Source organism: Pseudophryne corroboree, chromosome 2, assembly GCF_028390025.1.
Source record: "Pseudophryne corroboree isolate aPseCor3 chromosome 2, aPseCor3.hap2, whole genome shotgun sequence".
Classification (NCBI taxonomy): domain Eukaryota; kingdom Metazoa; phylum Chordata; class Amphibia; order Anura; family Myobatrachidae; genus Pseudophryne; species Pseudophryne corroboree.
Genome location: NC_086445.1, coordinates 617,896,733 through 617,913,053, shown reverse-complemented (window position 1 = coordinate 617,913,053; position 16,321 = coordinate 617,896,733). Strand labels below are relative to the sequence as shown.

Below are 16,321 nucleotides of genomic sequence, written 5' to 3'. Positions count from 1 at the left end.
TTGTTTGGGAGCACTCGTTTATGAAAATAAATATAATATAAAGTAAGATGAATGATGAAATGGGATAAAACTTAACCTTTAATTGTTTCTTAAATAAAATGGAGGTAAAGTAATTATAAGACTCATGTCTAATGTTTGAAGTAGAAAGCCTTGTTTAACCTTTTTAACAAATGAGGTACAAGGTAATGAAGGAGGGTGAAAATATCAGAGATATTGTGTGTTGCATGGATACCATGGATTTCTGATGAAGTGAGGGTACCCAAAGAAGTCACTGTCTATGCCTTATGATGAAGAAATTAATGGTAGCATAATATGGTAGCAAAGTTGGATTGAGATGAGAAGAAATGGCAATGAAGAATGAAAGGGGGGAGGGGGCCCACTGCACCTGGTATTCTCAGGAGGTTTCCCTTCCTGATACTGATCAGGCCATACCTGCTTAGCTTCCGAGATCGGACAAGATCGGGCGTATTCAGGGTAGTATGGCCGTGGGCCTGATTGTTGGAAATGTGAGAGAAGAAATCGGAGGAAATCGACTCCTATTGTCTGTACTAAGCATAAATCAAAACCATGAATAGTCTGGGAGGGTTATTCCAGAAGCAGAGATGCACGATATATCGGATGGGATTTTTCCTTAATTAGGGGCCCACTGCACCTGGTATTCTCAGGAGGTTCACCTTCCCATTACTAACCAGGCCATGCCTGCTTAGCTTCCGAAATTGGACAGGATCGGGCGTATTCAGGGTAGTATGGCCGTGGGCCACTATAGAGGAAAAATGGGAAATGGGGAAGTGAACATGCTCTGCTTGCTGTACTTCACACTCAACCACGGCTATGGACAGTCTCAAAATTGTATTTCCAGACAGCGGTATGTCTGGATAGTTCAGAGTGTCTGGGATGTCTTTGCAAAATGAATCAGTGGAAAAAAATGATGAAAATGATAGATGGAGTTTTTTTTAGAGTGATGAGTTCTCATGGAGATGTTAAATAAAGATGTGTGTGCTGTGTATATGTATGGCTGTATCCATAAAGCAAAAATCTTGTAATTATAGATCCCCTAAGGGAAAACAGATAAGTGGTCATATGTTAGTAAAAAGGTCAGAGTGTGGCCTTTGTAGTGGGAGTGGACGATACCAATTATCAGACAGCAGTGTTCAGAGCTGAATCAAAAAATTAGTTGATTAAAAAATAATAAATTATATTATCATATTGTCAAACTACTGGAGAGTAGTCAGATAAATTCTCATGTGCTGACACAGAGCTCAGAACTGGATCATATATGGTACAATCATATGAATAAAATTGATTGATACTGGAAAATTGAGAATGATTGTTGGTAATTAATAGGAAATAATAATATGCAGACAAATAAAAAATTGCTACCATAAATAGGGTTGTACGAAAGGATACAAATAATACAAAAATGATGCAATGCAATACAATAATATAAAAATCATAAAGGCATAGGCGGGGAGTAAATACAAAATATAAACATATAAATATATATACATAACACACTTCTGAAACAAAGGGAAAATAGTGGTATACAGCGGTCTAATATCCGCTACCACTATCTCTGGGTAAACTGTCAATTCTTTTCAAGCTAATAGTGGGTAATAACATGGATTTAAACCCTGGTGGTCTAATGGGATTACCCACAGTGTAAGCAATAGCAGAGAAAAAACACCCGGCAGCGCACATCAGTGTTTGGGCAGGAGATAAATTCCCGTGCTGCACTGAAATATAGTGGTGCGCTGGAGACCCTGGTGGTCTAGTGTTAGTTACCCCCGGCCGCACAGTATGCGGCTAATAGCAGAGAGAGTAAACATACGGCAGCGCAATCAGTATTAGGCAGGGGATAAGTTCCCGTGCTGCACTGAAGTATGGTGGTGCGCTAGAGACCCTGGTGGTCTAGTGTTAGTTACCCCGGCCGCACGGTGTGCGGCAGATGTTGAGTTGATTCCCCTGTTCGAAGTCCCGCTGTGGTGACGAGCGCGGCCGCCCGCTTCCGGACTGGGCGTCGCCGCGGTGACGTCACTGTGGACATTTCTCAACGTACGTTTCACCTATCAGGCTTGGTCACGAGAGCCTCCCTCTATTGCTCTCAAAGTGGCCAGTACTTGAGTATCAGGATGACCAATGAAAGAGGCATATTGATATGACTGACTGGTGGTAGAGCCAATCAAATCTTATATGGGTTAACAAATGAAAGGATTGCTGAGGCGGGGGAAGGGAAGGGGAGACCGGGATAGATGTGTAGTGATAGAAAGAGGTGATGATAGATGGTGAAGGAGAATGGAAAGAAAGGAATGTGAAGGATGAAATAAGAATGTGGTGATAATGAATATGTGAAACTGAAATGAGTGATGTAGATGTGAGGAGATAATGAAAATGAAAATGTGAGGAGATGAATGAAAAAAAAAAACAAAAAAAGTGAAAATAAAATTAAAATTACATATAAAAATAAATGAAAATGAATATAAATCATTGAAAGGAAAAAATCCAAGTTCGCCAGGGATAAACGCGACTTCACTTCAGGACATATTTTCAAGTGGACACAACAAACTCGCAGAAGAGATACGACCAGACGGGATTATACACCATCATCCTCTGAAGTCGAATCATCAGATACAGAAGATCATCCAGACCCCAACTCAGACTCGAGAGATCCTTTCGATCGCAGGAGAGATTCCAGTCACCACTCTACTTCCGCATCTGCCTCTTTTTTAGAGGTAGGCAGGGGCAAGACCCGTGGTTACCCTGCAAAACAAAAACCAGGCGGGGGGGAAGGAAGAACATCAAGACAAAGATGGCGGTCACCTCAGCAGAGACGATATCCCTCCAGGAAACAGAAGTAACCAGTGAGAGCCTTACTAAATTAAGGATAATCAATTTATCCACACATGTTCTCACGCAAGACCAAACCAGTGTCCTTGAGAAAGGTCTTTCATTCTCACCGACCAACCATTTTGATCGTTTCAAATGGGAAATAAATCTCCGACATTTTGGCCGTAAACTTTTACTTAAAAAACACTTTTCTAAGAAAGATAAGGCCACTCTCTCGCCAAACAGTGACTCAGCCGTCTGGTCTCAACAGGAACAAGATGCTCTAGCTATTCTAGAGGAACTATCGGATGAACCACCCTCCACTTCCACTCGCCCTATCTGCAAAAACAAGTCCACCTTTTTTCCTCAGGATAATCAAAGTCCTGAGATTAAGGTATTTCTGGATCTGGTGTCACGTGACTTTGACACACTTTACCGGCGCCAGAAATCTTTTAAGACAACTGGCAACCTATCCAGACAACAGAAAACAGCCATCAAAGAGATGCAAAAATGGGACGACGTGCAGATCAAAATGTCAGACAAAGGTGGCAACATCGTGGTATGGCCTACCACACTATACCTCAAAGAGGCTAACAGACAACTGAAAGATACCTCCTGTTACAAGATGACCCTGTTTGATCCCACACAGAATTTTTCAAATTTATATTCTCGAATCATCAACAGATACCTACAACAAGGTACCATTACCAAAACAGAATGGGATTATTTGAATACTCCACATCCAAGGACTCCGACACTGTATCTGTTGCCAAAAGTCCACAAAAATGTGGACAATCCACCTGGACGACCCATTATATCAGGTAATGGGGGTCTCCTGGAGAAAGCCAGCTGCTTCCTCGATGTCCATTTGCGACAACATGTCCTTACCCTCCCCTCATACGTCAAAGACACGACTGACGTCCTAAAGAAAATTCAAGGTATACGATTGGAAGATTCCCACATACTGGTTGGATTAGACGTTGAATCTCTGTACACATCCATCAAACACGATTTGGGTATCAATGCAGTTAAATATTTTCTGTCTATGTGTGGCACTGGTGACTTTCATGATTTCTTGTTGGAATTACTACATTTTGTGTTGAATCACAATTACTTTCTCTTTAACAACCGTTTCTATATACAGACCAGAGGCACCGCTATGGGGGCGGCTTGTGCCCCCACATATGCGAACCTCTTCTTAGGCTGGTGGGAACGGGAAATGGTATTCAATGACGACCAAGAGGAATATACCAACCATATCCTGATTTGGATACGCTATATTGATGACATCTTCATGATCTGGGATGGCACCCAAGAAAAACTGGATCAATATATCCTTTCTCTCAATACCAACCAGATCAACATGAAATTTACATACACCAGTAGCAAATCCTCTATCCCATTCCTTGACCTTAGGATATATCGAGATGATACCAATATAATAGCCACCGAAATTTTCAGGAAAGATACCTCAACCAACAGTTTACTCCATTCAACCAGCAGTCATTTCCCATCAACTATTAAAAACATCCCTAAGGGAGAATTCCTTAGGCTTAAACGGAATTGCACCGAAGATTCCACCTTTCAAATCAAAAGCATTGATTTGTCTGCAAGATTGAAAGAACGTGGATACAGCAACAGACTTATCAAAAAAGCCAAATCTGAAGTGCAGAAAGTAGAACGGGACTCTTTAGTCTTCCCTACTACAAAAATTAAGGAAGACAAAAATACTCTACGCTTTATCGGTGACTTCTGCAAGAATTGGAAAGAGGCCAGAAAAATCCTGCAAACCCATTGGCACATTCTGAAAATGGATGAGGACATCTCGGACCATATTGGCCAAAACATCAACATGAGCTGGAGGAGGGCACCAAACCTAAAAGACAAACTGGTAAGAAGCTATTTTTCGCAGCCCTCAAAACCGAGACCTCTCAAAGGTACCTATCCATGCGGTAATTGTAAATTATGCCCAAACGTCACTAACCTCATGTCAATTACTGACAGATTTAATCAGCAGATCACAGTACAAGACTTCTTTAACTGTAGGACTGGGAATGTGATTTATTGCATCTCATGCACCTGTAATCTCAGGTATGTGGGCATGACATCTCGTATGTTGAAAGTCAGGGCACTTGAACATATCAGCACAGTTAGGAATGCCAAACGAGACTCAGCCCAGTTCAAGAAGCTTACCACAGTCGCCAGACACTTTTTGCGTTTTCATGACAGTCGAACAGAAGATTTGTATTTTTCAGGTCTTGAACATGTAAAAATGGGATTAAGAGGAGGAGACTATAATATGGTTCTGCAGAAAAAGGAATCTGAATGGATCTTCAAATTGGACACCCTTATGCCCAAGGGTTTAAATTAATATATCAATTACAGCATTTTCTTACCCACATAATTGCATCATACTATTACCCTGTTCCTTTCCCACCCTTTTCATTTTCTGCCCCTTCCCCTCCCCCTCCCCCCTTTAGCTTCCTCCACCATCACCTCCTTCCAGCCTCTCTCCCCCCCCCCCACTTCTCCTCCCCCCCCCCCCCTCCTTTTCGCCCCCCCTCCCTCCAGTTCATTCCCCACCTCCTCTTCTCCCCCAGCCCTAACTTCCCCAAACCCCCCCTTCTCCCTCTCTTTCCTCCAAAACTCCTCCCCCCCCTTTCTTCCCCCCCCCCCATCACTTCTTGTTTCCCTCCTTCTCTTTTTCTCTCTTCTCTTCATTTCTCTCCTCACCAAAAACCCCCCTCCATCCCTTTTTCCATTCTCTCACCACATTTTCAACTTCAAATTCTTCACCCATTCTCTAAGTCTGTTTCCCCACCCCACTTCCCCACATCTTTCCACACCTCCCTGCTTACCCCTTTTGCTCCATCAACAAAACCCCATAATCCACCCTGCTCACACTTCATCACTTCCACCTAGCACACCATTCATACAAATATTTATTTTTAATTTTAATTTTATTTTTATATTCATTTTCATTTATTTTTATATTTAATTTTTTTATTTTTTTATTTTCATTCATCTCCTCACATTTTCATTTTCATTATCTCCTCACATCTACATCACTCATTTCAGTTTCACATATTCATTATCACCACATTCTTATTTCATCCTTCACATTCCTTTCTTTCCATTCTCCTTCACCATCTATCATCACCTCTTTCTATCACTACACATCTATCCCGGTCTCCCCTTCCCTTCCCCCGCCTCAGCAATCCTTTCATTTGTTAACCCATATAAGATTTGATTGGCTCTACCACCAGTCAGTCATATCAATATGCCTCTTTCATTGGTCATCCTGATACTCAAGTACTGGCCACTTTGAGAGCAATAGAGGGAGGCTCTCGTGACCAAGCCTGATAGGTGAAACGTACGTTGAGAAACGTCCACAGTGACGTCACCGCGGCGACGCCCAGTCCGGAAGCGGGCGGCCGCGCTCGTCACCACAGCGGGACTTCGAACAGGGGAATCAACTCAACATCTGCCGCACACCGTGCGGCCGGGGTAACTAACACTAGACCACCAGGGTCTCTAGCGCACCACCATACTTCAGTGCAGCACGGGAACTTATCCCCTGCCTAATACTGATTGCGCTGCCGTATGTTTACTCTCTCTGCTATTAGCCGCATACTGTGCGGCCGGGGGTAACTAACACTAGACCACCAGGGTCTCCAGCGCACCACTATATTTCAGTGCAGCACGGGAATTTATCTCCTGCCCAAACACTGATGTGCGCTGCCGGGTGTTTTTTCTCTGCTATTGCTTACACTGTGGGTAATCCCATTAGACCACCAGGGTTTAAATCCATGTTATTACCCACTATTAGCTTGAAAAGAATTGACAGTTTACCCAGAGATAGTGGTAGCGGATATTAGACCGCTGTATACCACTATTTTCCCTTTGTTTCAGAAGTGTGTTATGTATATATATTTATATGTTTATATTTTGTATTTACTCCCCGCCTATGCCTTTATGATTTTTATATTATTGTATTGCATTGCATCATTTTTGTATTATTTGTATCCTTTCGTACAACCCTATTTATGGTAGCAATTTTTCATTTGTCTGCATATTATTATTTCCTATTAATTACCAACAATCATTCTCAATTTTCCAGTATCAATCAATTTTATTCATATGATTGTACCATATATGATCCAGTTCTGAGCTCTGTGTCAGCACATGAGAATTTATCTGACTACTCTCCAGTAGTTTGACAATATGATAATATAATTTATTATTTTTTAATCAACTAATTTTTTGATTCAGCTCTGAACACTGCTGTCTGATAATTGGTATCGTCCACTCCCACTACAAAGGCCACACTCTGACCTTTTTACTAACATATGACCACTTATCTGTTTTCCCTTAGGGGATCTATAATTACAAGATTTTTGCTTTATGGATACAGCCATACATATACACAGCACACACATCTTTATTTAACATCTCCATGAGAACTCATCACTCTAAAAAAAACTCCATCTATCATTTTCATCATTTTTTTCCACTGATTCATTTTGCAAAGACATCCCAGACACTCTGAACTATCCAGACATACCGCTGTCTGGAAATACAATTTTGAGACTGTCCATAGCCGTGGTTGAGTGTGAAGTACAGCAAGCAGAGCATGTTCACTTCCCCATTTCCCATTTTTCCTCTATAGTGGCCCACGGCCATACTACCCTGAATACGCCCGATCCTGTCCAATTTCGGAAGCTAAGCAGGCATGGCCTGGTTAGTAATGGGAAGGTGAACCTCCTGAGAATACCAGGTGCAGTGGGCCCCTAATTAAGGAAAAATCCCATCCGATATATCGTGCATCTCTGCTTCTGGAATAACCCTCCCAGACTATTCATGGTTTTGATTTATGCTTAGTACAGACAATAGGAGTCGATTTCCTCCGATTTCTTCTCTCACATTTCCAACAATCAGGCCCACGGCCATACTACCCTGAATACGCCCGATCTTGTCCGATCTCGGAAGCTAAGCAGGTATGGCCTGATCAGTATCAGGAAGGGAAACCTCCTGAGAATACCAGGTGCAGTGGGCCCCCTCCCCCCTTTCATTCTTCATTGCCATTTCTTCTCATCTCAATCCAACTTTGCTACCATATTATGCTACCATTAATTTCTTCATCATAAGGCATAGACAGTGACTTCTTTGGGTACCCTCACTTCATCAGAAATCCATGGTATCCATGCAACACACAATATCTCTGATATTTTCACCCTCCTTCATTACCTTGTACCTCATTTGTTAAAAAGGTTAAACAAGGCTTTCTACTTCAAACATTAGACATGAGTCTTATAATTACTTTACCTCCATTTTATTTAAGAAACAATTAAAGGTTAAGTTTTATCCCATTTCATCATTCATCTTACTTTATATTATATTTATTTTCATAAACGCGTGCTCCCAAACAAGGGTTTTTTGTCTTTTTCTCTCCTTTACAATTGTAGTCTAGTCTACAAAATTCCTGGGAGCACCGCCAATCATTAGCAGTTTTAGATTCCCCCTTTTTTTAAACTGCATATATATTGTTTTTTTTCTTTTGATTCTACATCTATATTACGTTTAGATTGTTTAGACTAGTGCGGCTCCACACTGAATTTACTTGTATACAATTCTTGGTACTGAGGTCTTTTCCTCAGCTCTCGGACCCAGCACAGTTATCTAGGCAGATTTTCAAGCCAAAATTAGTAATTGTCTTTACATTATTGTCTTAATCTTGTATCTTTTCCTTTAATTTCCTGTTTCAAGAATTTCAGACGCCTCTCTCTTATCGCCAATGACCAGTACTAATATGAGCACTTTCAGTTTAAAAACCGAATTAAAAAATAAAAGATCTATAGAAGACCTAGATACCATTTTTCCCATCAAGATCCCTGATTCTATCACTGAGACCAATTGGGAAGAGGATCTTTCCCACTTGAAAAGAACCCTTCAAAGACGCATTAGAGTCGATTGGGATTTAACCAGTCTGGAACACTATTGCAGACAAAAAATAGCTCCAAGAGGCTTACGGCCTAAACTCTTTCCTTCTTTTACACTCTCCACAGATAATCTATGTAAAGATTGGGAACAATGTCTCTTAAAATGCTCCCAAGACTTAATGGGTATCTTAATAAAACATAATCACCTAATCATGGAAGAATGTACCAAAGAGATCGATACCCTGGGTTTAAAATTGGAACAATGGGAAAACAACCCTTCCTTCCAAGATGTCTTCGGTAAAATGCAAAAAGATCTTGAGTCATATGAGGATAACATCATTGAAAGGAAAAAATCCAAGTTCGCCAGGGATAAACGCGACTTCACTTCAGGACATATTTTCAAGTGGACACAACAAACTCGCAGAAGAGATACGACCAGACGGGATTATACACCATCATCCTCTGAAGTCGAATCATCAGATACAGAAGATCATCCAGACCCCAACTCAGACTCGAGAGATCCTTTCGATCGCAGGAGAGATTCCAGTCACCACTCTACTTCCGCATCTGCCTCTTTTTTAGAGGTAGGCAGGGGCAAGACCCGTGGTTACCCTGCAAAACAAAAACCAGGCGGGGGGGAAGGAAGAACATCAAGACAAAGATGGCGGTCACCTCAGCAGAGACGATATCCCTCCAGGAAACAGAAGTAACCAGTGAGAGCCTTACTAAATTAAGGATAATCAATTTATCCACACATGTTCTCACGCAAGACCAAACCAGTGTCCTTGAGAAAGGTCTTTCATTCTCACCGACCAACCATTTTGATCGTTTCAAATGGGAAATAAATCTCCGACATTTTGGCCGTAAACTTTTACTTAAAAAACACTTTTCTAAGAAAGATAAGGCCACTCTCTCGCCAAACAGTGACTCAGCCGTCTGGTCTCAACAGGAACAAGATGCTCTAGCTATTCTAGAGGAACTATCGGATGAACCACCCTCCACTTCCACTCGCCCTATCTGCAAAAACAAGTCCACCTTTTTTCCTCAGGATAATCAAAGTCCTGAGATTAAGGTATTTCTGGATCTGGTGTCACGTGACTTTGACACACTTTACCGGCGCCAGAAATCTTTTAAGACAACTGGCAACCTATCCAGACAACAGAAAACAGCCATCAAAGAGATGCAAAAATGGGACGACGTGCAGATCAAAATGTCAGACAAAGGTGGCAACATCGTGGTATGGCCTACCACACTATACCTCAAAGAGGCTAACAGACAACTGAAAGATACCTCCTGTTACAAGATGACCCTGTTTGATCCCACACAGAATTTTTCAAATTTATATTCTCGAATCATCAACAGATACCTACAACAAGGTACCATTACCAAAACAGAATGGGATTATTTGAATACTCCACATCCAAGGACTCCGACACTGTATCTGTTGCCAAAAGTCCACAAAAATGTGGACAATCCACCTGGACGACCCATTATATCAGGTAATGGGGGTCTCCTGGAGAAAGCCAGCTGCTTCCTCGATGTCCATTTGCGACAACATGTCCTTACCCTCCCCTCATACGTCAAAGACACGACTGACGTCCTAAAGAAAATTCAAGGTATACGATTGGAAGATTCCCACATACTGGTTGGATTAGACGTTGAATCTCTGTACACATCCATCAAACACGATTTGGGTATCAATGCAGTTAAATATTTTCTGTCTATGTGTGGCACTGGTGACTTTCATGATTTCTTGTTGGAATTACTACATTTTGTGTTGAATCACAATTACTTTCTCTTTAACAACCGTTTCTATATACAGACCAGAGGCACCGCTATGGGGGCGGCTTGTGCCCCCACATATGCGAACCTCTTCTTAGGCTGGTGGGAACGGGAAATGGTATTCAATGACGACCAAGAGGAATATACCAACCATATCCTGATTTGGATACGCTATATTGATGACATCTTCATGATCTGGGATGGCACCCATGAAAAACTGGATCAATATATCCTTTCTCTCAATACCAACCAGATCAACATGAAATTTACATACACCAGTAGCAAATCCTCTATCCCATTCCTTGACCTTAGGATATATCGAGATGATACCAATATAATAGCCACCGAAATTTTCAGGAAAGATACCTCAACCAACAGTTTACTCCATTCAACCAGCAGTCATTTCCCATCAACTATTAAAAACATCCCTAAGGGAGAATTCCTTAGGCTTAAACGGAATTGCACCGAAGATTCCACCTTTCAAATCAAAAGCATTGATTTGTCTGCAAGATTGAAAGAACGTGGATACAGCAACAGACTTATCAAAAAAGCCAAATCTGAAGTGCAGAAAGTAGAACGGGACTCTTTAGTCTTCCCTACTACAAAAATTAAGGAAGACAAAAATACTCTACGCTTTATCGGTGACTTCTGCAAGAATTGGAAAGAGGCCAGAAAAATCCTGCAAACCCATTGGCACATTCTGAAAATGGATGAGGACATCTCGGACCATATTGGCCAAAACATCAACATGAGCTGGAGGAGGGCACCAAACCTAAAAGACAAACTGGTAAGAAGCTATTTTTCGCAGCCCTCAAAACCGAGACCTCTCAAAGGTACCTATCCATGCGGTAATTGTAAATTATGCCCAAACGTCACCAACCTCATGTCAATTACTGACAGATTTAATCAGCAGATCACAGTACAAGACTTCTTTAACTGTAGGACTGAGAATGTGATTTATTGCATCTCATGCACCTGTAATCTCAGGTATGTGGGCATGACATCTCGTATGTTGAAAGTCAGGGCACTTGAACATATCAGCACAGTTAGGAATGCCAAACGAGACTCAGCCCAGTTCAAGAAGCTTAGCTTACCACAGTCGCCAGACACTTTTTGCGTTTTCATGACAGTCGAACAGAAGATTTGTATTTTTCAGGTCTTGAACATGTAAAAATGGGATTAAGAGGAGGAGACTATAATATGGTTCTGCAGAAAAAGGAATCTGAATGGATCTTCAAATTGGACACCCTTATGCCCAAGGGTTTAAATGAATATATCAATTACAGCATTTTCTTACCCACATAATTGCATCATACTATTACCCTGTTCCTTTCCCACCCTTTTCATTTTCTGCCCCTTCCCCTCCCCCTCCCCCCTTTAGCTTCCTCCACCATCACCTCCTTCCAGCCTCTCTCCCTCCCCCCCCCACTTCTCCTTTCCCCCCCCTCCTTTTCGCCCCCCCTCCCTCCAGTTCATTCCCCACCTCCTCTTCTCCCCCAGCCCTAACTTCCCCAAACCCCCCCCTTCTCCCTCTCTTTCCTCCAAAACTCCTCCCCCCCCCTTTCTTCCCCCCCCCATCACTTCTTGTTTCCCTCCTTCTCTTTTTCTCTCTTCTCTTCATTTCTCTCCTCACCAAAACCCCCCCTCCATCCCTTTTTCCATTCTCTCACCACATTTTCAACTTCAAATTCTTCACCCATTCTCTAAGTCTGTTTCCCCACCCCACTTCCCCACATCTTTCCACACCTCCCTGCTTACCCCTTTTGCTCCATCAACAAAACCCCATAATCCACCCTGCTCACACTTCATCACTTCCACCTAGCACACCATTCATACAAATATTTATTTTTAATTTTAATTTTATTTTTATATTCATTTTCATTTATTTTTATATTTAATTTTTTTTTTTTTTTTTCATTCATCTCCTCTCATTTTCATTATCTCCTCACATCTACATCACTCATTTCAGTTTCACATATTCATTATCACCACATTCTTATTTCATCCTTCACATTCCTTTCTTTCCATTCTCCTTCACCATCTATCATCACCTCTTTCTATCACTACACATCTATCCCGGTCTCCCCTTCCCTTCCCCCGCCTCAGCAATCCTTTCATTTGTTAACCCATATAAGATTTGATTGGCTCTACCACCAGTCAGTCATATCAATATGCCTCTTTCATTGGTCATCCTGATACTCAAGTACTGGCCACTTTGAGAGCAATAGAGGGAGGCTCTCGTGACCAAGCCTGATAGGTGAAACGTACGTTGAGAAACGTCCACAGTGACGTCACCGCGGCGACGCCCAGTCCGGAAGCGGGCGGCCGCGCTCGTCACCACAGCGGGACTTCGAACAGGGGAATCAACTCAACATCTGCCGCACACCGTGCGGCCGGGGTAACTAACACTAGACCACCAGGGTCTCTAGCGCACCACCATACTTCAGTGCAGCACGGGAACTTATCCCCTGCCTAATACTGATTGCGCTGCCGTATGTTTACTCTCTCTGCTATTAGCCGCATACTGTGCGGCCGGGGGTAACTAACACTAGACCACCAGGGTCTCCAGCGCACCACTATATTTCAGTGCAGCACGGGAATTTATCTCCTGCCCAAACACTGATGTGCGCTGCCGGGTGTTTTTTCTCTGCTATTGCTTACACTGTGGGTAATCCCATTAGACCACCAGGGTTTAAATCCATGTTATTACCCACTATTAGCTTGAAAAGAATTGACAGTTTACCCAGAGATAGTGGTAGCGGATATTAGACCGCTGTATACCACTATTTTCCCTTTGTTTCAGAAGTGTGTTATGTATATATATTTATATGTTTATATTTTGTATTTACTCCCCGCCTATGCCTTTATGATTTTTATATTATTGTATTGCATTGCATCATTTTTGTATTATTTGTATCCTTTCGTACAACCCTATTTATGGTAGCAATTTTTCATTTGTCTGCATATTATTATTTCCTATTAATTACCAACAATCATTCTCAATTTTCCAGTATCAATCAATTTTATTCATATGATTGTACCATATATGATCCAGTTCTGAGCTCTGTGTCAGCACATGAGAATTTATCTGACTACTCTCCAGTAGTTTGACAATATGATAATATAATTTATTATTTTTTAATCAACTAATTTTTTGATTCAGCTCTGAACACTGCTGTCTGATAATTGGTATCGTCCACTCCCACTACAAAGGCCACACTCTGACCTTTTTACTAACATATGACCACTTATCTGTTTTCCCTTAGGGGATCTATAATTACAAGATTTTTGCTTTATGGATACAGCCATACATATACACAGCACACACATCTTTATTTAACATCTCCATGAGAACTCATCACTCTAAAAAAACTCCATCTATCATTTTCATCATTTTTTTCCACTGATTCATTTTGCAAAGACATCCCAGACACTCTGAACTATCCAGACATACCGCTGTCTGGAAATACAATTTTGAGACTGTCCATAGCCGTGGTTGAGTGTGAAGTACAGCAAGCAGAGCATGTTCACTTCCCCATTTCCCATTTTTCCTCTATAGTGGCCCACGGCCATACTACCCTGAATACGCCCGATCCTGTCCAATTTCGGAAGCTAAGCAGGCATGGCCTGGTTAGTAATGGGAAGGTGAACCTCCTGAGAATACCAGGTGCAGTGGGCCCCTAATTAAGGAAAAATCCCATCCGATATATCGTGCATCTCTGCTTCTGGAATAACCCTCCCAGACTATTCATGGTTTTGATTTATGCTTAGTACAGACAATAGGAGTCGATTTCCTCCGATTTCTTCTCTCACATTTCCAACAATCAGGCCCACGGCCATACTACCCTGAATACGCCCGATCTTGTCCGATCTCGGAAGCTAAGCAGGTATGGCCTGATCAGTATCAGGAAGGGAAACCTCCTGAGAATACCAGGTGCAGTGGGCCCCCTCCCCCCTTTCATTCTTCATTGCCATTTCTTCTCATCTCAATCCAACTTTGCTACCATATTATGCTACCATTAATTTCTTCATCATATGGCATAGACAGTGACTTCTTTGGGTACCCTCACTTCATCAGAAATCCATGGTATCCATGCAACACACAATATCTCTGATATTTTCACCCTCCTTCATTACCTTGTACCTCATTTGTTAAAAAGGTTAAACAAGGCTTTCTACTTCAAACATTAGACATGAGTCTTATAATTACTTTACCTCCATTTTATTTAAGAAACAATTAAAGGTTAAGTTTTATCCCATTTCATCATTCATCTTACTTTATATTATATTTATTTTCATAAACGAGTGCTCCCAAACAAGGGTTTTTTGTCTTTTTCTCTCCTTTACAATTGTATGGTTGTAGAATTGCAAGCTTACAGGTAGATGTATTTATATTTAAGATATGTTTAAATGTATTTAAAATGTACTTACTATGTATGACTGTATAAGGAATGACCTTAAAGTGTAGGAGTAGACGCTAATTGTCCTTTCTTAATAGGAAGTCTTGTGAGTGATAAGGACTTTGCTATTGGTCATTGCACTCAGGCCAGGGCCAGATTAAGACAGGTGGGAGCCCAGATACACACACACACACACACACATACACAACACACACACCTGGATGTCCGCAGTAGGCATCTGCAGGGATTTCTTGAAGCTGCGCTGGAGCACACAGACACTGCCTTACGGGATTTCCCTTTATTATCTTGCAAGACTGCTTGTTCACAGATTAGCTCCACAGCAGCCGCTGTAATGAACAGCTGAGCTGCCGGAGGGTGTCTTCTGCAACTGCAAAATGCACTGTGTGGAGGCACCAGGACGTTCAGCCCTGGCTATCGCCCCTCCTTTAATCTGTCCCTGACTCAGTCGATGTGCCTGGATTTTGCAGTTCCTGTGGAAGGAGACTTCTGTGATATGAAGAGGAGGAAATTGGAATGCCTCTTTGAAATCTAATCTGTGTATATTTGTGTTGTAAGATAGCTGGTCTGATTAACATAAGAGTCCTAAAGGTATATGGGGAGGATTTCAATATGCTGTATTGTGTCTTCTGACTAAAGGGCCTGTGAGCTCTAGAGTTATCGAGATCATCTCCTACTCTGAGAGTAGAATGTTTCAGTAAAACCTTGTATCTAATGTACTTGTTTCAAGAAATCTTCATCTGCCGTATCCTGCAACAAACAGAATTGTGCAAAAATGCTATTCTGTTCCCCAGGTGTTCTGGGGTGAGCCTGGTTTCTCCAAGCACAGCTATCTGCACATACTTGTCCAGAGTAAATGACCAGTGGGAACTAGCAGACCCCAACTAATAAGTGTTGCAGCAGCAGTGTGTTCACAGGAGTAGGCGGTTTTCAAGCACCAATGGTAGGTGCCTAAGTGGAAATCAGCGGTAGCAGGTGCAGATTGTAGGAGCCTGCCAAAAAAAAAAAATACTGTGCAGTAGGTGGAGTCAGTAACAGACGGTTACTGATAGTAATAGATAATCCCCAATTTGCTAAGGTCCTGTGGGATCACACATGTCTGTGATCGCTTGGCGCAGGCAGCAAAGATGCATCCAGTCACACTCGTCGACCTATGTGTCACAATTTTGTTGGAACATCAACAATTTCTATGATTTGTGGACCCCTCGGACCACTACCAGTTTGGGCCTTGCCCTTCAGCAGGTCAACAGCCCCTCAAGAATTCACCAAAGTGATGTCTGTGATGGTAGCTGCCCTATGATTTCAAAGGGTTTGGATTATTCCAAACCTGAACAGTCTGGCAGCCCAGTCAGAGGAACA

The 16,321-nt window shown here is 41.9% G+C and overlaps 6 pseudogenes; 4 read left to right on the top strand and 2 right to left on the bottom strand.

Annotated features, from left to right (window-relative positions):
• Positions 1-373: 373 nt before the first annotated feature.
• Positions 374-491, bottom strand: LOC135051595 (5S ribosomal RNA; annotated as a pseudogene).
• A 149-nt stretch (positions 492-640) lies between these two features.
• LOC135052457 (5S ribosomal RNA) lies at positions 641-758 on the bottom strand (annotated as a pseudogene).
• Positions 759-7,494: 6,736 nt separating this feature from the next.
• LOC135052456 (5S ribosomal RNA) lies at positions 7,495-7,612 on the top strand (annotated as a pseudogene).
• A 149-nt stretch (positions 7,613-7,761) lies between these two features.
• Positions 7,762-7,879, top strand: LOC135051594 (5S ribosomal RNA; annotated as a pseudogene).
• A 6,226-nt stretch (positions 7,880-14,105) lies between these two features.
• On the top strand, positions 14,106-14,223 carry LOC135052455 (5S ribosomal RNA; annotated as a pseudogene).
• A 149-nt stretch (positions 14,224-14,372) lies between these two features.
• On the top strand, positions 14,373-14,490 carry LOC135051593 (5S ribosomal RNA; annotated as a pseudogene).
• The last annotated feature ends 1,831 nt before the right edge of the window (positions 14,491-16,321 follow it).